Source organism: Rhinatrema bivittatum, chromosome 18 (genome assembly GCF_901001135.1).
Source record: "Rhinatrema bivittatum chromosome 18, aRhiBiv1.1, whole genome shotgun sequence".
In the NCBI taxonomy this organism is placed as follows: Eukaryota; Metazoa; Chordata; class Amphibia; order Gymnophiona; family Rhinatrematidae; genus Rhinatrema; species Rhinatrema bivittatum.
The window spans coordinates 27,496,704-27,520,884 of NC_042632.1; the positions used below are offsets into that span (position 1 = coordinate 27,496,704).

Below are 24,181 nucleotides of genomic sequence, written 5' to 3' on the forward strand. Positions count from 1 at the left end.
GGTGTGTGAGTTTATACAGTGCACTACCAGCACCAGAGAGGTGGGTCTGGGCTCAGGGTTCATGGAGAGGAAGAGGGTGATGGCTCTCCCTGCTCAGTCTAGAGGAAAAACATTCCTTCCACTGTCCCCATCAGGTCCACTATCCTCATGAGCCACATATTTGAACTCACTACATAAATTTGGGACATGGACCCTTCCACACATAGGGAAATTCCTCCCATCATTTTATGTACCCAAGGTTAGGGAGGTAGGCCATGGCCCACCCAGGCCCACTCGTGGCTACGCCCACTGCCACTCAGTATAGGAGCTGGAGAAGTTGTAGCCACAGTGCTCAGGAGTAAAGAGAGAAACGTGCACCACACAGTAATTCACTGTATGCAAAACTGCATTGGGGTAGTTGGCTTTTCTTTTCTATACTGCTTAGTGGAGGTGTTTTTGGACAGGGAGAAGGCAGCTTTTAAAAAATATTATGAATAATTGCATGTGAATTATTCAAAGGTCCCAGAACAGGAAGCAGTATCTCTATTAGAAACAGGTTTATATGACACAGAGTTTGATTTCTACTCTTCAGTGTCAGGTGGTTTTTCTTTACTATATGTAGGGATAACTGCGAGAAAGTTAAAAATGTAGATTTGGGAGTACAAGAGTGCCCAGGAAAAGAAAGAGAAGGGTCAACATAGTCAAGCAGACTAACACGGCAACCATATTATCAGTTTGCTCAGGAAAAGAGAAAAGCTGATTCCTCTGGCTATACATTGTAGGCAGTTTAATCATTCAGTATGATCATTAAGGCTTATGTGATTGAAACAAGCAAAAGAAAATTGTGCTAATGAAAGATAACAGATATTATTAGAGAGAATTATTTTGGATTTATACTTTGCATGGAGTTAACACCTAGAGATAAATGATTAAACTCACATTTTCATAAAAGAGCTTAGACGTGAGAAGCTGTGCCTTACATTCACATTTTGTACCTGAATATTACTTTATTATACAGTTTGAAATAAACAGATAACAGTGAGGAGGAGTATGGCCTGGGCTGCCTTCTGATCCTGCAGAACGCGTGCCCAGAAAAAAAAGCTGAAATTAAGGAGAAGCAGATAGAATAAACCTGAGGCACCATTCAGTGTTCATACTTTGGGATTTTTGTAAGGAGGTTTTTCAGCATTGCTTGCAGCAGTATCCTGGAGGTTAACCTTTAATTCCTGGGGAATCCAGGATAATCCTGGAGCATTGGCAGCCTTAGCAGATGGACTACTGCTTGGGTGCTGTACAGGAAGTCAAGCATCCATTGTAAACCCTCATGGAATTGTAGCATCTGATTACACGTGCACTGCTACAGCTTTCAGGTTTATTTCCAGTTTTCTCACCCTTTTGCCTCCATTGTGTCCTCTGAGAAAACTGTAGAGCTACCAAGAGGGGGAGACTTGCAACCAGTCCTGGTTTTTGAACTTCCGTCCCAATGCATTATGGTATTTGCAGTCGCTGAAATCGGCTGCCCCTATCGAAATGCCTCAGGATGGCATTGTTAGAAATCCAGGACTGCCTAAAATCTCTCTCTCTGACAGAGCTCATAGAATACTGGCTCTGATAGGGCAAAAGAACTACTGAGATCATACTTTTAAAATGGGTTTTCATCACCTGATGATCAAATACATTTTAAGATTGCAAATTCTCAGCTACCACTTAGCTTGCCAGCACAGAATTTAGGTGAAATCCTAGTCAGGGAGTTATCAATGAAACTGCATGTAAAATCAGTAGTAAAGGTGTCAATTGTTAAACTACAGATGCTATGAAGGCCGAAGCATTTGCTTCCAGATGAGGGATTCCTTTCGGTGCTTCAAGCACTAATATTTTCAGGGGTTGATTACGGCAATGCACTATTGCATGGCCTCCCAACAGTAACAATTAAGGATTTACAAATAGTTCAAAACACAGTGACAAACAAGTATCCTACTTGGTAAAAAAGAATTTGGTCACATACCAGTGCTGAAAGATCTGCATTGGCTGCCAGTAGAATGGAGGATATATAAAGTTACAATGATAATCCATAAGCTGTTGAAATAAATAACACTAGTGAAGCTCCATGGATTAATGCCCTAGTGAAAATTTATATTCCACTAAGAGTTTATGACCAGGAGGGAAATCACTCTTGGAGTTGCCAACCTATAGGCCGCTTCCTCTCATTGACTCATAGGCCCAACACTATGGAATACATTGCCAGAATGTTCTTATGTTCTTCTTATGTTATTATCATTGACTAAAACGAAGCAACTCAGGAAGTCCCTAAAGACGTGTGAATTTTCAAAGGAGTTACGTACATATACCTAGCATACTATTGTATTAATTTTCAAAAGCCATTTACGTGTTTAAAGTGCACTTACGCAAGTAAATCCTATGGATAATTCAATGGCATATATTGTAGCAATTTTTAGAACGCCACTTACATAGGTAAAGTGCATTTATACGTGTAAATGCTTTTGAAAATCAGTCCCATAGTTTTTTTTCAGAAAACCTTCAGAGGAAGTTAAGAAGGGACCTTCAGATTCGTATGGAGAACAGTAATGTGTCTGTTTATGGCTTATGAGCAGTGTAACATGTTCTTGTGCAAGGTTTTACAGCACTTAAAAATGTATGTGAGATAAGGTTGATATTATCTAGATTTATATCTTCTACTATGTTTTATTATTGTATTACTTTAGTTATTTATCATTAACACATTTTATCATAATTTATTTTATTTGTGTGTTTTTAGGAATTTTTATCTCATTTGGCTCTTATTAGCTATAATGTTTGTAAAGCACTCATTTAGGTTTGTTATACTATGAATGTACTTATGTAATCTGCTGTGAACTATTGAACGTGCAGAATATACAAGAAAGAAAATAAATACTATTGGGAGGAAATATTTTCTGGCAGGAGCTGCTTCAGAGTTTTTCAGAACTAATAGATTAGCTTGAGAAAGGGTTTTTTTCAGATATCATCTCTGGAACTATTTATCCTACAAAACAAGTGCCATGTGTCAGTAAAGTATATGTCATTTATCGGGAGGACAAATTGTTCCAGAGATATTCTTCTGTAAACACTCTTAAATTTCCATAGATTTCACTATTAATGGATGCAAGCTTTTTTTTTTTATTATTTTACTTTTCCCCTTTAGAGCTAAGTGCTGAGCATTTCTTCATAACTGACTTTTTGGTAGACTCTGCTCACGTGCTGTCTTAAGAAGAAAAGAAGCAAAGGCCAAGAGCCAACAAATCTTCTGAGAGAGAAGAAACTTAGAAACTTTGCTTTTATTGTCCTAAGTTTAAGATGCTCATTAAATGGATTCTCAGGAGTGTAGGGGGAGGAAATGGATTATGTATGCCCACTCACAAAGGAGAGATGGAAAAACTGGCCAGGTTAGCATTGCTAAAGATGTAGAGAAACGAGAAACCGAACTAAAGTGCAGCCCTTTTATTTGAAAAACTAGCAGAATCATTGTCAAATCCAAAAGAGCAGAAATGTGGTTTTGTCTGTAAATGGATTAATCATTTGTTAGATTTTCCTACAGATATCTGGCAGTGAAATCATTAAAACAGAATTGTTCTGTAGTGGTGCAATAGGACCATTTAACATTTTGCTCCTCAACTGCATGGATCACGCTTGCGTGATTGCCCAGTTTAGTTGTTAACGGCGTGTCGTGCGCCACCACAGGAAGTAAACTATTGATTGTAACACCCTATAAAACTCCCAAAACAGCAAAAAGACTAGGGAAAAACTGCAGCTTTTTGGTGTCACCTAGAAATGGCAGAGTGCTGCAGTACCTGCTGAGATTTTCTCTAGAAGGAGAATAATTGAGACTGGCTGTTTCTGCGGTATTTTGGAAGTAAAGAGGCAGCTGCTGTCGTCAGGTCTCTGGGATTGCAGTGGAGCTCAAATTTCTCCTACAATGTGTGCAAATCTATGTCATCCGTATTTTATTACAGATATCCTGAAAACCCGACTGGTTGGCATCTGAAAAAAGGAGTTACCTAAGATCTCTCTCAATGTAATTTTGTATTATCCCAGTAGTAATCAGAAAGTTTATGTCCTACCCGGTAACGCAAGAATCAGAACTTAAGGTTGTAACTGTTAGCAACTCAGAGAATTGTGATGTAGGAAATGAGTCTAGAATTTACACACAGTTAGCTCAGACAGATGAGAGGCCAATGCTCATGTCAAAGAAAGAGTAAACAGAACTGTACAGAAAGTGGATCGGGGAACTAGAGGGCAGGATACATCAGGGTTAATTTCCAATTTATTTTAACTAACTTACTTGGATAACTGTGAGTTCAGTTTGGGACCACATCCCCTTAGCCTCTTAACTCCTAAGTCAGACTCTGTCAGGTGGTCTCTCCTGCTCTGTTGTGATGTCATGATGATGTCACAAAGGCTGCATATAAAGGAGGAAGTCAGCTGGGAGCAGCAGCATTTCAGAGGAGGGCAGTGAGCAGGAAGCACCTCTGCTGAAACTGGAATGAGATATTGGGGGGCCAGAGGGACTTTGACACCTCTAGGACTAAACCAGAAGCAACAGAAGAAAGAGAAGAGTGCTGGGTAGGATTAAGTTCAAACTGAAATTTCTGCCTCATTTGATAATAATAATTGATGTAACTTCCTCCCCCTTCCTTTTCCATATCATCCTTCTCATCCTTATCCTCCTTTCCCTCTTGTTTTTGATTTCTTCTTCCCTTCTCCTTTAATCTTCCCCGCCTCTATCATACATCCTTTCACTTACAGCACCTTCTACCATCTCTTATTCCTGCTTTCCTTACCTCCTCTTCTTCCCTTACTCGTTCTCTCCTCCTCTTTCCATGCTGTCTTCTTGCCTATTCCTTCATCTTTCTTCCTGTCTCACCCTCTCTAGTCGACCCTTCTATTTCTATATTCTCTTTGCTTTAGCCTTCCCATTGTTACCCCTTACTTTCCTCTCTTATCACCTCCACATCACCTTTTTCTTTTTCCCATTTCTTGTCACACTTTCCCTCTCTGCACTCTACACCTCTACCCACCCTCTCATTAATTCCTTCTCTCTTCAGGCTTTTCCCCAAACTCCCCAATTCCCTTCTATTTCATTTTACCTTCCTTGCCCTGTCCTTCCTTTCCCGCTCTTCTGGTTATCTTTACCTCTTCCCTTTTCTTCTTTCCTCTTTTCCCATCTCCTTGCTCTCTTCTGTACCTTCCCCCTTTTGTTCCAGTATCCATGCCCTCTTCACTTTCCTTTCTTTCTGTCTTCCCCATGAGTTGGGAAAAGGTGAATTGGAAGGAGAGACAAAGAGAAGAAAGGATAGTCATGGAGTGGGGAGAAGAAGAAATATATCTACTGTTCTGAAAGAAACCTCAGAGTGATTACATCCAGTGATGTCAAGTTGTAAAACAATACAACAAAGTAGAAGCCAAAGTCAGAAGAAGGCTAATGGACATAGGAAAAGGTATAACTGGTAGGAAAATGGAGGTGAACATACCTATAGGTATTTAGGACGTTGCTGCGCCTCATCTGGAATATTATGTTCAGTTTTGGAGGCCATATCTCTGAAAGAATAGACACATTTTAGGCAGTCCAGAGAAAGGCAACCAAAATAGTGTGGATTATGCACTGAAAGCCCTATAAATTGGGTTAAGGACCTAGATATGGAGTTGGGAAAACAGGAGTGTAAATAAGAGCCATTCAACTATCTCAAAAGTACAAAATCCAAGAAGACCATTAGTTACAAAGAAGTAAAGGAAAGCCAGGGATCAGCTGGGGACCATGGTATTGCCCCAGCAAGTAAATTGGACAGACTGGATGGTCTTTACAGTCTTCATCTGCTGTCATATTCTATGTTCCTGTGAGGGGTAGAAGGGGGACTGGAAGGGGATAAGTTAGGAAAGGAAGGAAAAAAAGAGGAAGGGGTAAAGGGAAGGGGAAGAATAAAAAAGATAACAGGGAGGTAAAAAATAGTAATGGGGAAGGAAACAGAGGTGAAAAAAGTGAGATTGATATGGTTTAGGGAAGGAATGAATAGGAAAGTGGGACTAAGGGAAAGAAGAGATAAGGAAGGAGGGGAATGAAAATATGAAGAAATATAGGGGAAGGGGTGGATAAGAAGGAAGCAAACCAGAGAGAAATGGGGATGCACAGGAAGAGAAGGTGAGGAAATGTTGAAAAAAGAGAGAAAAGGTGAGGGGAAAGAATGCACATAAGGGACAGGTGAGGGGAAGAGGAAACCGGAAAAGGGGAGAATAAAGTGAGGAGAAAGAGAAGAAAAGGTGGAAATGGAAGATTAAACAATAAGAGAAGGGCAAAGGAAAATAATAAGGAGAAAACTGAATGCAAGAAGGGGAGGAGAAGAGGGAAACAAGTCAGAGCAAAGAAAAGGCATGTGAAGGAAGAGGAAACAGAGGGGAGAGAGTGATTTGCAGGATGGGTAGAGTAACAAAGATAGGAGGGAGGGGATAGAGACTAGGAATAAGGGGGAAAGGAATATAAAGGGTAGAGGAAGGGGGGAAGGCAAAGGGGTAGTAAAGAAAGTAGAGATGGGAAGGAGGCAGGAATTGAAAGAAAGGAATGGAGGGAATTAGAGAAGGTGTGTGTAATGGAAGTGGACCTTTGTTGCTGTGTTGTGGGTGGCACTGCTTAGAAAGTGAACCCCTTAGGCCCACCCCAACAGCTGGCAGATGTTCCCTGGGGCGAGACTGGTCAGGAGCTTCACCTTTACTAACCCCTTTCACTGCAAGTAGAGCCTTGGGTTCCAGGGACCGGTAGGACTTAGGTGAGAGTCTCTCAGGGCATGGAATGATAGAAAGTCTGGGCTAGGCAGCAAGCAAGAAGAGTCCATGTCCAGGCAAGGGTTAGATCCAGAAGTCAGTCTGAGAAGAAGACAGGAATGAGACAAGAGGGACTGATAAGGCAAGGCCAAACTGGACAAGACAAGGCAGGACAGACTGGAGAGATGAGGCAAGCAAGGCAAGGTCGAGCCAGTGCTGAGCCAACATGCACTGCAAATCAGGAGACCCATTGCTGATGCGTCTGGCTAGAGAACAGCTGGTGTTTAAATATCCAGCCCCGCCGACATTATCAGTAGTGCGCCAGCAAGGTTTTCCCACCACGGGGCCAAGAAGTGAGGGCAGAGTGTGCCTAGTGGCCAGAGTGGGAGATGGCAGCATCCTGGCCTTGGCATTGGGGGTGAATATAGCCAGCCAAACGTAAAAGAGTGGTAGGGTAGGGGGAAGAAAGGAATGAGAAAGAGTGGAAGCAGGGTTGGGAAATAAGGAACTTGAAAGTAGATTTGGGAAAAGGAAAAGAGAATATAAGAAGATGGAAAAAGATGTAATGATGTAGGTATTAGTTCTATCCCTTTCTTTCCACTCCCTATCAGTTTCAGTTGATGTTAGTCCTATAATCTGCTCCTCTTTTCTTTCTATTGCTTGTAGTTCAGACCCAGAAGCTTCAGGTCCTTCAGCCAACTGATATCCAGTCCCAGAGTCAGTAGAGATGCCTAATGCTGCTGCTCCACAGCAACTTACTCTGAACTTTGCAAGCAACCCATCGGGACATCCTTATACTATTTCAAGAGTGCGGTCCCAGAAGGAGTAGGAGGCAAAGGAAGATCTATCCCAGCCTAAGCTCACAGTTATTTTGTAAGTTAATTAAAATCTAATCTCCTTTTCTCTATAGCTTTGTCTCCTTCTATCACAAACATGATACCTTTCCCTTTCTGTAGCTCAAAGGTTGCAAAGCCCAGGTCACTTCCAGTGCATTGAAGCATCATCAGTGACAATCATATGTTTTTACTGGGCAGATAGGTTTCATCAATTTGGAGATAAGATCCAGCCACCTAGGTTAGGGAGGAGGAACTTTGAAAATATCCAAAGTTGGCTTCCTGGCCGATCCTGGGACTTTATAAGGCACACATTACGTGGGATCTTAGTTCATGTTTGTATTTTGTGATCAGCAAACCCCTAAACAGTTTCCAGGCCATCCCTGCTCTTGCAACCTGTCATTAGACTAAAGTAAATCCTCTGGAACGAAAAGGGAAATTTAAGGTGCAATTTTCAAACTGTCCCACATTGAGACAAAGTCTGTGCACGCTTTTTATCCCTCGGCTTTGCACCAATTTTTAGAGGGAACATAGGCGCCTACTTTCCCTTTCAAAATTGCAGTGAGAGCGAAGTACACATAGTCACTTGTGACTGGGGGTAGATTTTTGCTTGTAAAGTAGGTGCTATCTATCAGGTAGATTTTAGGTGTTGCTCCTGCAAAAATGGCCCCATACATGCATGAGCAACGCGAATTTTAAGAAGCCGGGAGGTACGCGAGTACGTACCTGTGCGTGCATCAAGAAATAAGGAGGCAGAAAAGGGGTGGGGCATGGGCATTCCGGGGTGGAGCCAAGACTTACACGTGTAACCCTGAATTTTGCAAAGCTGAACATGGCAACGCGCGCCCAGTTACCTGCGTAACTTTACTACTGGTCCTGATGAGGCGCAAGTCTGGAGATGGGGGGAGGGAGAGAGAGAAACAATCTGACACTCTATATATCTCCCACTGTAAGAGGGGAACTTTCAACTCAGGGTGGGTTTTTTTTTTTTTGGGGGGGGGGGGGGGCGGTGTTGCAAGGGTCTGTAGATCCTTGTAACACCATAGCCCAGGATTTTAATTCCAGTAATTGACTTAATATCAACATATCCTAAATACAGTGGAAGATAGCTTCATCCTATTCCCTAATAATATGATATGCTTGTATGTTTCTTTGTTCTTCTCGTTTGTTCATTTGCATATGCATGTTTATGTGCTTTTGCATTTATTTTGCTGTTATTCCTTTAGATATTCCTTATTTTTACCATCTTTTCCTTTCCCTGGCAGCTGTAATTAGGCTAAGAGCTCTCCTTTTCATTGTTGTACCTCGTGGCATTTTCAAATTCATATTTATTGTTGATGGGAAAATTTTGGAGGGAAAAGCACCCATGAACCGATAGCCATGCCATGCTTCAGCGATTTTCGAATTTCCCAGGCCCTAATTCACCATCTTCTATATGTGTGCTGAATTTCAGACTTTAATTCCATCTAGAAGTACCTGAAAAAGTGTGATGGACAGACAGATGAGCAAACATTTGTGAATTATATAGACAGATTGTGGTCATGATACATGATATGTGAATAGCTAGAATATATTTATAACCTCCTGGCTCATCAATCACACAGAAAATCATTTATAATATGAGGTTCTTGTTATAGGGCGATATAGTAATTCTCTGCTAGGCTCTCTGGTAAAATGGGACACAGGTAGAGAATATATCATCAGCTGTCATTTTTTCTCCAAAATAATTTACAGCACACTGTATTTTGTGGTCCCCCCAAAAAAAGTCTCTTTACTGAATACATTTATAATAATGAAAATATTTACAACAAACTATTCAGGTACAATTCTCTTCTACAGAAATAGGTTACAGAAGAGCATCACAGTTAATATGACTTGTCTACTTAAATTTTACTCACTAAAACTTAGAAATGTGCGTTCGTTTGAAACAAATGCTTTTTTGAGAATTAAACACCTGATTTTCAGTTTGCTCCAAATGGAATAAACTGGATTGGCAGTGCTTCTGAAAAGAATACAAATTTTTATTTTCATTTGTTTCTGGAAGTTTGTGTGTGCATGCACAAAAAAAACCACTTTGCATGCAACTGCAAACCTATGCAAACCACCCTCCAAATACGAAAAAATGAAGCAAAATGTACAAACAAAAAAAAAACCACAACAAAAACCCTACAAAAATGAATCATAACAAAATGAAAATCTTTGGTCTGCACATTCCAACTGAAACTGCTGGCAGGCATCAATAAGCCGGCACAGCTTTCTCCATAATCCTCCTCTACAAAAGACCTTGAATATTGGAAGATCTTTGTTTGTTGCAGCAGCTCTCACTTTCTTTCTGGCTTTTAACATACTTAGGTCCAGGAACTATCTTGTTCTTAGGACTAATGCCTTTCAAGTCAATCTCAGGACCCCTTGCTGAGTGGAATTCCAAGCTCATGTTCTTTCTCACTGTTTCTACAAGTGGAACTTCAAACTGCTTCCTTCTTCTATCAGGAGCATCTCAAGAACTGCTCCTGCTCTACAGGGGGAAGACAAGCACCAGCTTCCATAGCTCCTTCTCCACTAGGGGAAAGCTTAGAATTCTCTCTCTCCTCTCAGAGGTAGGAGCTAACCTCCCCACTGTAGGAAAACTTACAATAAGAGCTTTCCTTTGAAGGTTATGCACAACCACCTCATGGCAGAACCTCAAACCACAGCTTCCAATCTGTACTGGAACATTCTCAGTATCAGAGATCATAATTAGTAGAGTCAAAGGGTCCCTGCATATCTTAAAGAGTCTTCTTTGACATGACAGTTGAATTTCAGATTAACATAGTGGGAACTTTTGAGCGTGACCTGAAATTTCAGGGTGTATCGCCTAAAGAGCAGCAGTCCAGAAAATGTTCTAGCTTTTATGATACACATGGGTCAATCAGAAGAAAACAGCAGTCATTACAGTGGAACCCTCGAGCTACAACTGGCCTGACATACGAACAATTTGGGTTACAACCAAAATTTTAGTCTTGAGTTACAACCTGAATGCCGGCCAAGGCCATGTGTATCCGCTCGTGCGTGTGCGGTTGCTTCTGATTGGGCGTTTTTTCCTATCAATCGCATTTTTTTGGGCTTGGTGGGTGGGACTTCTGCTCTGCTGTTACAGTGATTGGCTGCTGCTGCTGCCGAAGAGGCCTGTCCATCTCGGGCACACCCAGAACTGCAATTGTTCACAGGAGCACGTAGGCAGACCCGGCATGGCATTGCAGCAAGCAACAGCATCACTGATGACCAAGAAGCTTCTGTGCAGCAGCAGAAAGGGAGTGTAGCACAGAAAGGGAGGAATGAGTGTTTGGGGGCCAGAGATGTGCTCTGAGGGGGTGGGGAGGGGGAATCCTCCCTCTCCTCCCTTCTTGCAAGCCAAAGATGTCAACTTGAATGGTGAGTACAGTATGAATTGTTTCTGGTAGGCTAGGCACATTTTATAACTTTTTGGTGAGTACACTAGGAAACGTATTGGTGTTTCTGGTAAATTAGACATATTGTTCAACCCTTTTTATTATGAAAATGTTAGGTAAGGGGTGCTTTGGGAGGTTCGGAACGCATTATGGGTATTTCCATTATTTCTTATGGGAAAAATAGTCTTGACTTACAACCAACTTGAGTTTCAACCAGCCCTTGCGAACAAATTGAGTTTGTAAGTCAAGGGTCCACTGTATATAGAAAGTCCCTCAATACCCCAACAAAGCTTAAAGATTCCCTTCCTCGATGCACAATGTGTGTAAGAAGAACATTTCACTTTCACATGTGCTGTTCTGCTCCTCCCTCAGACTGAGTTGGGGAGGGTCAGTGGACATAAAAATGATTCATTTTTCTTTTATGAATACAACATGGGGGAACATGAGAAATGGGGTGCTTGATGGGAGAGAGATGAGGGCACAGCAGACAAAGGAAAAGGTTCAAAATAGGCAGAGGGAAGTGGGAAAGAAAAGGGTAAGAGTAGACTCATAAGAAAAGAGAATAGAGAATCTCAGCAGGGCAACGAGACAACATGAGGGAGAGAGTAGAAAATAAGAGACTTTCTCAGAAGATGAGTCAAAAAAAAAAGAGAAGGCAAGGAGACCACTGAATTAAGAGAGAGACAGCAAAACAAGAGTATAAAAAAAAACAGTGAATAAAAGGTTAATGGAAAATGGAAGACAGTCCTTGCAGGCCAAAAAGACATAATAAAAGGAAATGAAGCAAAGAAAACTAAAAAAAAAAGTATGGTTTAGAAAAGAAAATCAAGAAAAATGAGTGACAGGAGAAGAAGGAAAGATCAGGTTAGTCTCAGGGCACCAAAAAAACCCCCCAAATTTATGAAAGCAATGCATGAGGGTCCTCTCATCATACAAAAACCAGTCGTCTGTGGTGGCAGCAAAAGCGTGGTACTGGCTAAACCCAGAACATACGCAAGCTCATGAAGCTCATTTCGGTTATTCCATTTTTCCCTGCAGTTTGCTTTCCCTGTCTCAGTGACCTGAGTAAAGTTATTCTGAACCTTATGCTTGCGTGCTACCATGTCTCCTGGCCTTTCCTGTGCCTTCAGTACATGGTGGCTCGTCAGATGGTTACTCTGTAGTCACCTTCTGGAACTCTATGGAATCTGCAGCAACCCTTTCAAGTGAAACGCCCACCTGGCAACTTTTGCCAGACAAGTTCAATGTCAGGGTGTTATGTATGAAAGGCGAAAACCTCCCATATGTGTGGTGCTGCTCATAAAGGAGCGACAGCTAGGTAATGTGTGCAACGAGCTTTGAGAGAATTTTTTTCTGTTTTTCACATTTAAGGGAGTCTTCCCTAACCCCTGTATAGCATCAACTCCTCTATAGCAGTGTCTTTTACTGCCATCTATTTAATTTTATGTATTGTTTTATATTTTATTGATTTTATGTTTACTGTTTTATGTTTGTTTATAGCTACAGTTGTGACTTGCTTAGAATTGGAAATAGGTGGGATTATAAATATTTTTAATAATTATGATTTTGCTTTTGCTTCCATCAATGGAAAGGTTCCTTTCTTTTCTTTTCTTCCCTATTGATGCTTATGCATAAGTAGAACATATTTAAATGAGGCAGTCTTTGTGATTTGAGGGTAAGCAAGCTGTTTTAGCTTCTTGCCCTTGGTTTGAACTGCGCTCATGGAATGAGCAATGTTCATTACATTTCCTCAGCCCAATTCAAAATGTTGGTGATGCCAGAAGAGTCATCATCATGTAATGAAGCCAATATTTTAGTATGCTGATTCAGACTGGGTCTGGATCTAAGAACTAATATCAAGGGATTTTATTTAGCTTTTTCCAAAACAGGCAGGGCCTAAGAGCCACCTTCATACAATGAAATTATTTTCATTGACTGAAGGCAATGCCAGAAATTTTTCTAAGACCCAAATTTGAGTGAATTGAGGCCAGAGTGAGTAAAATACAAGATCTTTAATGTGTGAACTTTATTGATTTTCAAAAATTAACTATAATTGTAGAAAATCAAATACAATAATGATCCCTAATGCAGTGTAAACATATTTTCATGGCCAAGTCATGTGATGAGGGATGACCTGGAGTGACTTGATGCTGTTTATTATTATTGATTAGTAATGTCTTGCATTTTTGTTTTTTCACAGTTTTGTTATTGAAGACCTGGACAAATAAGGATTCATAGCATCTCCTAGTGCACTCTGTAAGTACGACTTTTCAGGACTCTATTTTCCTATTGGTTAACAGTGAGATAATTACTCACTGTCCCTCAATTTGTTAGTTAAAACAAATTAACTTGGTTTCTATTTCTTTATCTGGGGATATGTGGCCTACATGTTGACAGTTTTGTAGGGATGTGCTGTCCTTTAAAATGACATGAAAGCATCAACAATATTGTTTATATTGGTTTAATGTGTGCTATTCACACAGTTTAGTAATGTACTTGTTTTTTAAAAATATAGGGCCAAATCTTAAAATCTACGTGCAGGCGTAGATTTGTTCGCACAACCCGGCGCGAACAAATCTATGCCAGATTTTATAACATGCGCACGCATGTTATAAAATCCAGGCTCGGTGCGCGCAAGGGGGTGCACACATATGCATCTTGCGTGCTCCGAGCCCAAGGGGAGCCCTGATGGCTTTCCCCGTTCCCTCCAAGGCCACTCCAAAATCAGAGCGGCCTTGGAGGGAACTTTTTTTCCTGCCTCTCCACCTTCCCCTATCTAACCCACCCCCATCCCTAACTAAATCCCCCCCCCCCACCTTTACTCCAAAAGTTACGCCTGCCCGCACGCCGAGCCTTTTCAAAATAGGCTTGGCGTGCGCGAGGGCAGATTTTCTCAGGTTACTCGCGTAGCCTTTGAAAATCTGCCCCATAGAGAATAAGTTTCAAAACAGCTTGCATGCGCCCAGATACACACATATACGCTGCATGAAAATTTACTACGGTATTTTATAACTTGTGCGCAAATTATATGTACAGGTATAAAATACGAGTACATGTACTCACGCTCATACACAAAGCCATTCATAACCATGACATGCAATGGTTCCCAGAACATCTCCTGCTTCACACTCCGACCAGACCCACAAGAACGCATCACCAGGCCAAACTTCAGACTCCCTCTCCTAAGCTCATGAAACACACCACCTTCAGAGAGCGATCATTCATCATTACAGGCACTACCCACTGGAATAAAATGCCTTCTCAACTACGCCAGGAACCTTGCCACAAAAAATTCAAGCACAATCTTAAAACATGGCTGTTCAAACTAGCGTACCCGGACTAACGAATTGACTCCTTCCAAAGATGCGACATGACCTCCCGACTGACGCTTGCCCTTCCTACTTACTCTCCCCTCCTCCCACCCACTGTGAATATTCTCCCCCTCCCCTCCCTTATTTCTTTCCCCTGCTAATTACCCTGATTACATTGATGAACGCCCTTGTAAAAACTAACATGTATATATGTATATAATTCTCATATCATCTACTCCTGTCCATGTTTACCCCCTCCCTGTTAAAAAACTTTATTATTGTAAAGCCTGTTGCTCAGTTATGTTACATTGTGAACCGAGGTGATGTTTTGCAAACGTGCCTCGGTATATAAAAAACCCGTAAATAAATAAATAAATAAATATACATGCCAAGCATGCTCACAAGTATAAACCACAAGCTGTGCAAGTTTGGACGTGTCCGAAAAAGTATCAGCACTTAGCTAGATAAGTCTGAAAAGTGCTACCTGTCCATCTGACTTATCTAGGCGTGTAAGATAGCTGGAGAAATGTTAATAAATAAATAAATAAAGCCCTATTTATCCAGATAAGTTCAAATTTGTCCATCTAAATAGCAGCCAACGTGCCACTTAACCAGATACGTGTATGCAAATGATATACCTGTAATTTGGGGATACGCAAATAGATTTTAATCATGTTATTTAGACACATTTCCTCCACATAAGTCTATTTTACACTTGCAAGTCAAGGAATTTTATAACGTGTGCTGCCATGGTTTTATCAGTTAGTCTACCAGTTCGCCCAGTCCATCTGCAGCTCGTGAAGACCCTTCAGCCTGAAGTCCCCCATTTCATCCAGAGGCCCCCCCCCCCCACCGTCATTTTTTCACTTGTGAAATGTTTACAGTCACTCGCACCAGATACTGAGCAGGAGTAACTCTATGCAAGTAAAAGACCTATGAGTGTCACTTTGCCACGTTGTATGCATGCAAATGCCGGTCCCTCCCTGGAATGCCCCTGGCGCGCCTCATTTTTTGCACTTGCAAAGTTACTCGTGCTCCCTGATGTATGCCGTATGCTCCTGTATGGGCCATTTTACGCGTGCACGTGCTATTTTTCACACGTGCGTCTTTTGAAATTCACCTCGGTTGTGTGCATGCAAACAATCGGTATACTTTGTAAAACAAAACAGATTAAATGGGAAATGAAATGAAACAAACGTTTTCTCCATGCACATCCCCTACTGAGCTGTTAGGGAAAAAAAAATCCATCTCCTTATGTGCCTAGCATAAGGAACAAATATGCAGTAATTAAGATTATTTTCTTTTTTTTTTAAAGATAGTAGCAGTGTATACATCCCTGCTTGATTCTCTCTCCTGCCTGCTTGTCACAGGCAGTATTTCTCTCTGAATCATTATTATTTGGAAGCAGTCCCCCCGACTCCCTTGCACAATTCATGTAATACTTTGACCTCTCGTGAGGCAGACATATGCCTTTCTTTGCTGTTCTCTTGTATATCAGCCTCTGTTTTGTAGAATCATTTTTCTGCTGTCCAGATTGGTTCCCAGCAGCATTTGGAGCAAAGAATGATCGAGCAAGTCAATCAATCATATGGGTTAACAAGACGGCGTTGAGCAAACATGATTTAATAGTCAAGTCTTTGGGCAGGAGGAGCAGCGCTGGTCTTAGTCCTCGCAGAATGGAGCAGTCTTTAAGGTTTAATGGCCCAAATACCGAAATGTCTAGACTGTGGGCCTGATTTTAAAAAGCATTTACTCGAGTAAAAACCAGGTTTACTGGAGTAAATTCACTTTACTTGAGTAAGTGGGTTTTTGAAAATTGCTACAATATATGCCATTGACTTGTCTATAGGATCTACTCACATAAGTGCACTTTACTTGAGTAAATGGCTTTTGAAAATTGCTACAATAGTAGCTACATTTACGGATGTAACTCCTTTTGAAAATTACCCCCAGTGTGTACACTGTGTAGCATTTAAAATATACACATAGTAAATAGTTACATTTTAATAAATGCAGGGCAAATATTACTGAGATATTTTTGGACTTCTTTGAACTGTTTGCCCATGTTGAAAGGAGAATCACAAATAACCTCTTAGTTATTGGATCTGTTTGTTGGTTTGATGTCACAGTATCACATCAGTTGCATGAATCAAACAGATTCCATTCTATGTGAGAATTTGTATCGCTGATCCAAATATGACTGCTTCCAAAACTTCAAGGGTATCTCATGAAGCTGATTAAAGAATGTACAAAAGAATGACTTAGATAAAAGAAGGACTAGGGGACACTCTATGAAGTTAGCAAGTAGCACATTTAAGACTAATCGGAGAAAATTCATTTTCCCTCAATTCACAATTAAACTGTGCAGTTTGTTACCAGAGGATATGGTTAGTACAGTTAGGGGCGGATTTTAAAAGCCCTGCGGTGCGCCTATTTTCCATAGGCCGCCGGCGCGCGCAGAACCCCGGGACGCGCGTAGGTCCCGGGGTTTTTGGAAGGGGGCGTGTCAGGGGCTGGGCCGATCCACGCAGCGTTTTGGGGGCGGGGCGAGGCGTTTCGGGGGCAGGACTGGGGGCATTGCGCCGGCCCGGGGCGTTCCGGGGGCGTGGCCGCGCCCTCCGGAACTGCCCCCGGGTCGGGTCTCGGCGCGCGTGGATTTACGTCTCCCTCCGGGAGGCGTAAATCCGTGGATAAAGGTAAGGGGGGGTTTAGATAGGGCCGGGGGGGTGGGTTAGGTAGGGGAAGGGAGGGGAAGGTGAGGGGAGGGCGAAAGAAAGTTCCCTCCGAGGCCGCTCCAATTTCGGAGCGGCCTCGGAGGGAACGGAGACAGGCTGCGCGGCTCGGCGCGCGCCGGCTGCCCAAAATCGGCAGCCTTGCGCGCGCCGATCCAGGATTTTAGAAGATACGCGCGTATCTTATAAAATCCAGCGTAGTTTTGTTTGCGCCTGCTGCGCAAACAAAAGTACGCGATCGCGCAGTTTTTAAAAATCTACCCCTTAGTGTAGCTGGGTTTAAAAAAGGTTTGGATAAGTTCTTAGAGAAGTCCATTAACTGCTATTAATCAAGTTGACTTGGGGAATGGCCTCTGCTATTACTGGCATCAGTAGCATGGGATCTTCTTAGTTTTTGGGTACTTGCCAGGTTCTTGTGGCCTGGTTTGGCCTCTGTTGGAAACAGGATGCTGGGCTTGATGGACCCTTGGTCTGACCTAACATGGCAATTTCTTATGTTCTTATGTAGCAATGTTTTTCTGATACTAGATGGAAATTAATATCTACAGAACAGTGCACGGCATCAATAGTTTTCTTTTAAGCAGTACTACCCTTTCTCCTCATTCCATGGATGATAGGGTTCTCTTCAGTGGATAACTCAAGTTAACCATTGCACATATCTATATAATCCTATGATTGTCTTCTGCACAATGACTCATCAGTCTGCACAATGTGCTTGGATTGCTTTACTAACACAGTAAGAGATCCTATAAGCCTGTGCCCTAAAAAAAAAAAAATGAGAAAAAGGGGAAAGGCTTGGAATATCCCCAACATCACTCTTATTTGTTCTATAAGGAAGGTTATAATTATAATTAAGGACCAAAATTACAGATACTCTGTGCTATTGTGTACTCTCTTAAATTCTGTCCACCAGAAGTTCCCTGGATGGCAACGAGGGACCCTGGGGTTCATGCAGCGATGTGCTGGAAGCATGCTAAGTGAACATAAAAAGCGCTGAACTGAGAGGGTGAGAGCACTTTAAATAGGAATCAATAGCATGTCACTGCTTCTAAGTTTGTGCATGCTGCTTGATTTCAAGGTTCTATCTACTCAGCTTTCTAATTAGAATGACTTTCTTTTTTTTTTTACACTCAGTTGCTGGTCTCTGAGATTGGATTGTTCAGTTCTATTTTTGTATCTATCTTTCCATACATAGTATATAAAACAGATATAAAATAGGAATATTATAAAGATAATCAGGACCAAAATGGTAGTCAAAGCCATGCCTATGCATGGAACTTATAGTGCTTTTCAACATTGCCCTATGACAGGGTAAATGCCAGGAACATAGTTGACATTCACATTGAGCTGCCAGCTGATCAAGCCCATTTAGGAAAAGTTATCGTGCCTCTGGACAGATGTACAAGCAGAAAGATGGCTTGATGCATGTTTGCTAAAAAAGGTTCATATATCAAATACTCTGAATAAATGCTAATCAGTGAATACATACAAATGATAGTCACGTAAAATAACCAAAGATTGTTCAGCTCTGCATTTCTGTAATCCATCTTCCTGATGCTAGTATATTGTTTTAATAATTTTATAGATTATCATTTGATTTTACTAGTGCTCATGGTGGACTTTGTCATGTTTATGTAAGCTGTAAATGGTGTTTCTGTAATCCACCCTGCTGAAGTTGTGCTGGAGGTAGTGAAATATAAAATTACAAATGAATACATTAAATAGGGTAAGTACTTCACTGGAATGCTATAGGTGGTCATTCTGCCTGATCCTATAGACCTCCTTTATATAAGATATTATGGGGTTAATTTTCAAAAAATTCTCAGTGCCTTCATTTTAGGCACCTAAATTCAGGATGATTTTCAGCTGAATTTAGGGACCTAACGGATAAATATTCAAAGACTCACATACATAAAAATTAGCATATATGCATAAGAAGCCTGCACCACGTAACTGATATTTTATAAAAATCAAAAGCGTGTGCATACTTTGTTTCGTGCACTTGTATTTGCGTGTGAAAAGGGAGAGCAGTCTAGGGGAATTCTGGTGCAGGGGCCAAAAGTTGTGTACATGAGTTGCTATTTTAAAAGCCATGGGCATACATTTGGCAACTCGCTCGCATAATTTTACACCTGCTAATTATCTGGCATAATTGATATCAGACTTGTTTATTGTGTCTTATTGGCTGGATGGGAGATCTGGGTGAAGTGGGGAGGAGTTCAGGCTGAAGAATCAGTGAGGGTCTCGATAATCTGAAGGAGGACTGGGCAAACTGGTGCAGTAATTGGTAAACTGGTTAGTTTCCATTATGCATGCATAATGGAAACTAACCGACTTGCATGTGTGAATCAGGTTTTATACAAGTAAGTCCAACTTTTATTTTCGCATGTAAAATATATGCACAAATAGTTTTAAAATAGGTAGCAAAAGTACACTTGTTGAATGCATAAGCATACATACGCATGTATGTCGCAGGATAAAGATACGTGTATTTTTAATACACGTGTAAATGATACACGTGGGTTAAATACTGTCATACGTCTACGCATGGCCGTATACACAGGTATATGTTTGAAAGTTACCCTCTTAAGTTTTCATCTAGAATTTCACCTTAATTTAGGAAATTAAAACTTAGGGATCTAAATTTGGGCCTGCAATTTATTTTCCTAAGGAGCCTGCTTGCTAAAAGTTTTCTCTTATTTTGTTTCTATTGGAAAAATGCTTAGTAAATAAGGCCTTAAGTTAGGTGCCTAATACTGAAAAATCAGGGCCAGGTGCCTAATTTTCTCTTCCTTCCCTAACTCCGCCCCTGTAGCTACCCACTATATAGACACACAAATGTAAGTACCTAGTGAATTAGGCCCCCAAAGCCTTGAGCCCTAATTAGTTTTCAAAGGGAGTAATTTAGGTGCCTAACCTCCAAAGTTAGGCATCTAAACTCTTTGAAAATTGACACCTATACACACATGGTAATAGCAAGCAGAGTGCCACATGCTTCCTACCCTATCATGATAATTTCTAAAATAGCCATTGATTGCCACACTTTGTCCTACGGTTATTGCAGAAATATGTGACAGAAAGCATGCTGGTTCTTGCTATAGAGAGATTTTTGTATAGTTTGCAACCTGGTTAATAAATCTGCAAAGTTTGCTCATTGCTTAAGAAGCTTGAAATCTATGCACCACAGAGAAATATCTGTGTGGATTTTCTTCCATTTGCAAGGCAATTTTCTAAAAATCACACCAAGCATGAAAAAAGGCATTGTATTCAAAAATAGCACTGTAGAAGAAATGCTTAATTGAGCTACAGGGAAAGGAGTGACTTTTATCTGAAAAGGATGGAGGGGTTGCATCGCTGACTCTAGGGTTCCGAGCAGCAGCATGCTGAGAGGTGGGTGGCTAGGAAGGCAGCAGAATCTGTACATCTGCATGTGGGTGGCAGGAGATACTGAGATCCGACCATAATTGTCAAGGAACATTACTTTTCAGTGTACCGATTTGCCTTAATTACTTTCCTTGTATTTAAAGCAACAGCTTATACTATGGAGGCTGAAGCTATTCCCAGTAGCTTTGCCTGGTTAGGACCATGCACGCCCTGTAAATTTAAGACCGAGAGAACTCCTCTCACTTCTGTAGCAAATATTTGGCGGTTACTGCTAATTCACAGTGCTTGTGCAGCGCTGTGCTTTACTATATAAAGAAAGTATTTCATGCAAGAGATTACTTGCTGAAGAATTGTATCTTCTGTACTCTGGCTTCTTCCTGCAACTTTGAATGAAACAGGGCTCAATAAAAAGCCCATTCAGTCTGAGCACCAATCACAATGCTGCCCCCCATCGACAACATCTCTAATTGGTCTTCCACTTTGAGGTGTGTTTAATGCCATCAGGTTGAATTATTCAACAAAATATAGCTGAAATTTGGATTTGATTGTTTACCTTTTCCAAGTCTGAGCTGAATGTGATTTACAATTCAGGTACTGTAGTAGTTATTTCCCTGCCCATCGGGACTTACAGTCCAAGTTGTACCTGAGGCAATGAAGAATGAAGTGACTTGCCCAGCATCACAAGGAGCATCTCTGAAAGAAGCAGGACTTCAACGCTGGCTTCCCTGGTTCTCAGCTGGCTGCTCTCCACTCCGATAATCCGCACAGAGAGGATGTAGAACTCTGGAGAGTGAAACACTGAATTCATTTCAGGAGGAAGAGGGGGAAAAAAAGTAAAAGCAAAAATACTGAATTACTGTTGGAGCAATGCTAGATGCTGGAAAGGTTGACTAGCATTGCTATCACAGCAACACCGATAGTGAAGTATCAGACTTTCTCCCCTGCTGTTGAAGCAGAGAGCTATGCTGGATATGCGTTGAAAGTGAAGTAACAGACTTTCTCCCCTGCCGTTGAAGCAGAGAGCTATGCTGGATATGCGTTGAAAGTGAAGTAACAGACTTTCTTCCCTGCCGTTGAAGCAGAGAGCTATGCTGGATATGTGTTGAAAGTGAAGTAACAGACTTTCTCCCCTACCGTTGAAGCAGAGAGCTATGCATTGAAAGTGAAGTATCAGACTTTCTCCCCTGCCGTTGAAGCAGAGAGCTATGCTGGCTATGCGTTGAAAGAAGTATCAGTATCAGATTTTCTCCCATGCCATTGAAGCAATTCTCAATTGAGGCTCTGCAGGTGGTTACAGGGAGGCGGGGAAAAGCAAATCTAACTTTAAATAACAACCTCTTCGCTTTTACAAGGGTTCAAAATGGAATTTTGGCTGCAAATTTCTACACTTTTGAACAGGAGAACAAGTCGAATATATTAAAGGGCACTGGGTAACAATAAAAAATTCAACACAGTAAAAGAACTGCAAGAGATTAATTTTTTATTGATTCAATCAGATAAGAAAAAGTAATCTTCGCATTTGTATAAATATGCATGAATTAACACATCTATTCCCACAAAATATAAAGTAGAACAATCTGCTAGCACTGGATTATTAATGCTGCTGGGCTCAGTTCCTTGGTTCTGTAGGTAAATACCAGATCAGTTTAGTGTTGTGTGTGTGTGTGTGTTTGCACAACTTTGGCAAATGCGGTCCTACTGCCTCCACCTGGAATTGCATCCTTCAGGACTGAAACCTCAGACAGCAGGGGAGATGGGCAGTTGCTCTGTCTCGCAGCTTGCTTATTTCTTAGTAAACTTCAGAATACTTTTATTTCAAACAGATAACATTATGGTCCCTCCACAGGTCTTTATTCAGAACTTGAATCACTCTGGGAGTGGTTTTTCACTGCAATGCTTTGCTTGTCTGCTGTGCAACTAACTTTCAGGCGGACAAGAGATCCCTTGTGCTGACTACAAGATGTTTTGGAGGTCTTAAAGAGATCTTGCATGTATTAGCATATCAGAGTGGGAGTGCACAGTAAGGGTTACACTCATTCCCCTCATCCTTCAAATACTGGTGGCCTTCAACACACACCCACCCCTTCCTGCCAATGGTCTTTAATTCTTCCTTCCTGGAAAATTATGATTAAATTAAGCCCTGACAGATAAAAGGGGTTCAATTAGCTGAAACCTTGATAATTGGTGCTGATGCTCACAGGTTTCAAATTTGTGCTAATTCAAATATTTATATTTAGCGCCCACCTTTTCATTGATAGCTCAAGTCAAGTTACATTCAGGTACAATTGGCGTATTCCCTGTCCCCTGAGGACAGGGGGTCATTTACTAAAGCTTTTTCCCATTTTCTGTAAATAGGTGCCTACGTTTGTGACTTGCCCACAATCATAACGAGCATCAACAGGATTTAAGCCCTGGCTTCCCCGGTTCTCGAACTTTCTGAGTAAGCCACTAGGCTAGTCCTTCACTCCAGCGCTCGATAACTGTTTGCTGCTCTACAATATCTGCTTCACAGACACCCTCACCCCCTGCTGCCTGCAGAATTAAGAGGGGAACAGGAGGAAGGGTTGGGCTAGATAAGGGAGAAGAATTGCCGTCCCCAGCTTCCCCTTCCCTGCAAGCTGCTTCTTTGCAGAACACTTCTTTCCCTTGAGTCTGGGCCATTCCCCGGGGCTGCCTCGTTTTCTTGCCTACTGGGCAAGGTTTGTGTATGGCAGAGAGACTGCTTCTCTGTGACAAGCAGGATAATTTAGAGATGCCTCACAAGTGTCTCATCATAAATGTGGGCACCCGCTGAAATTCCATCTATAGGCACCCCTGCATGATCTGTCTCAGGAGATAGGTGTGCAGTATCCCCTAGGGCATTGAAGGGGTCTGAACGCTTCAACCTGACAAAGGACTTCATGTACCAGAATTCCCTGCTTCATGACGGGTTTACTTACAGTCTGCAATACAGCTGTAATTAGGACATTGAGAAACTTTCTGTCAGCACATTGCACATTTTCATTTTTTTGGCTTCGCTGTTCTTATTCTCTGATAAGCTTTCACTGCTGTAACCTAGAATAGAACAATGGATGTATTATGTGAAGGGCTGTATTACTGCAGACTCGCGAATTCCTTTCCAGAACTGCAAGTCCCAGCAGCCTCTCCTGCAGAACATGGGAGAAGTTTCACGAAAGTTCCAGGGTGTCTAGGGAGGGGGTCAGTAGCCCCTTCAGCCGGAATATGCTTGCTCAGCAATGCTTAGAACGCATGTGTAAAAGATAAGAACTGTAAAGTGCATAAGAGTCTGCTCCTGGAGGGGAGGGGCATGCAGTTGTACTGAGCCTTTGTCTTAGCTGCATCTTGCTGGCAATAAAAGTCTATCTTTACGGATCAGTTGTCTGGACCTCCTTACTGACTAAAAAGAGACGGTTACATTTGGCGAGCCTCAGCCAGGAGGTACCGGGGACGCTATTTTAGCCCCCCAGTTGGTCCAGGGGATTTTGTGGCGGAGTGATCCCCCAGACTTGCCTGGTGAGTGGCCACCGCTGAGTTCAGTGATCAGGTATCTGAGGGGGTCATTCCACGGAGATCCTCTGAGACCTTTGGGCTGGTGATCTGGGAAGAAGGCTTTCGTGACGATCGGAAGAACCCTGCAGGCGAGTATTATGGGAATGATGGGAAAAGTGAAGAATAGCTAAAAGAGTAGCAAATAACCGGTCCATCCGTGAGGGGACCGAGGGGGC

The 24,181-nt window shown here is 41.7% G+C and overlaps 1 protein-coding gene across 9 annotated transcripts in view; it reads left to right on the forward strand.

Moving 5' to 3' along the window:
- ATP10B (ATPase phospholipid transporting 10B (putative)) overlaps window positions 1-24,181 on the forward strand; it is a 458,548-nt gene that overhangs the window by 140,512 nt on the left and 293,855 nt on the right. For 5 of the 9 annotated variants that reach the window (XR_003853353.1, XM_029583376.1, XM_029583377.1 and 2 more), the window contains exons 2-3: window positions 7,435-7,641; window positions 13,230-13,285. The gene's annotated coding sequence lies outside the window, so the exon portion shown is untranslated. Of the gene's footprint in view, window positions 1-5,292; window positions 5,454-7,434; window positions 7,642-13,229; window positions 13,286-24,181 lie in introns of those variants that run through there. The other 4 variants (XM_029583380.1, XM_029583379.1, XM_029583381.1 and 1 more) reach the window with 2 other exon arrangements.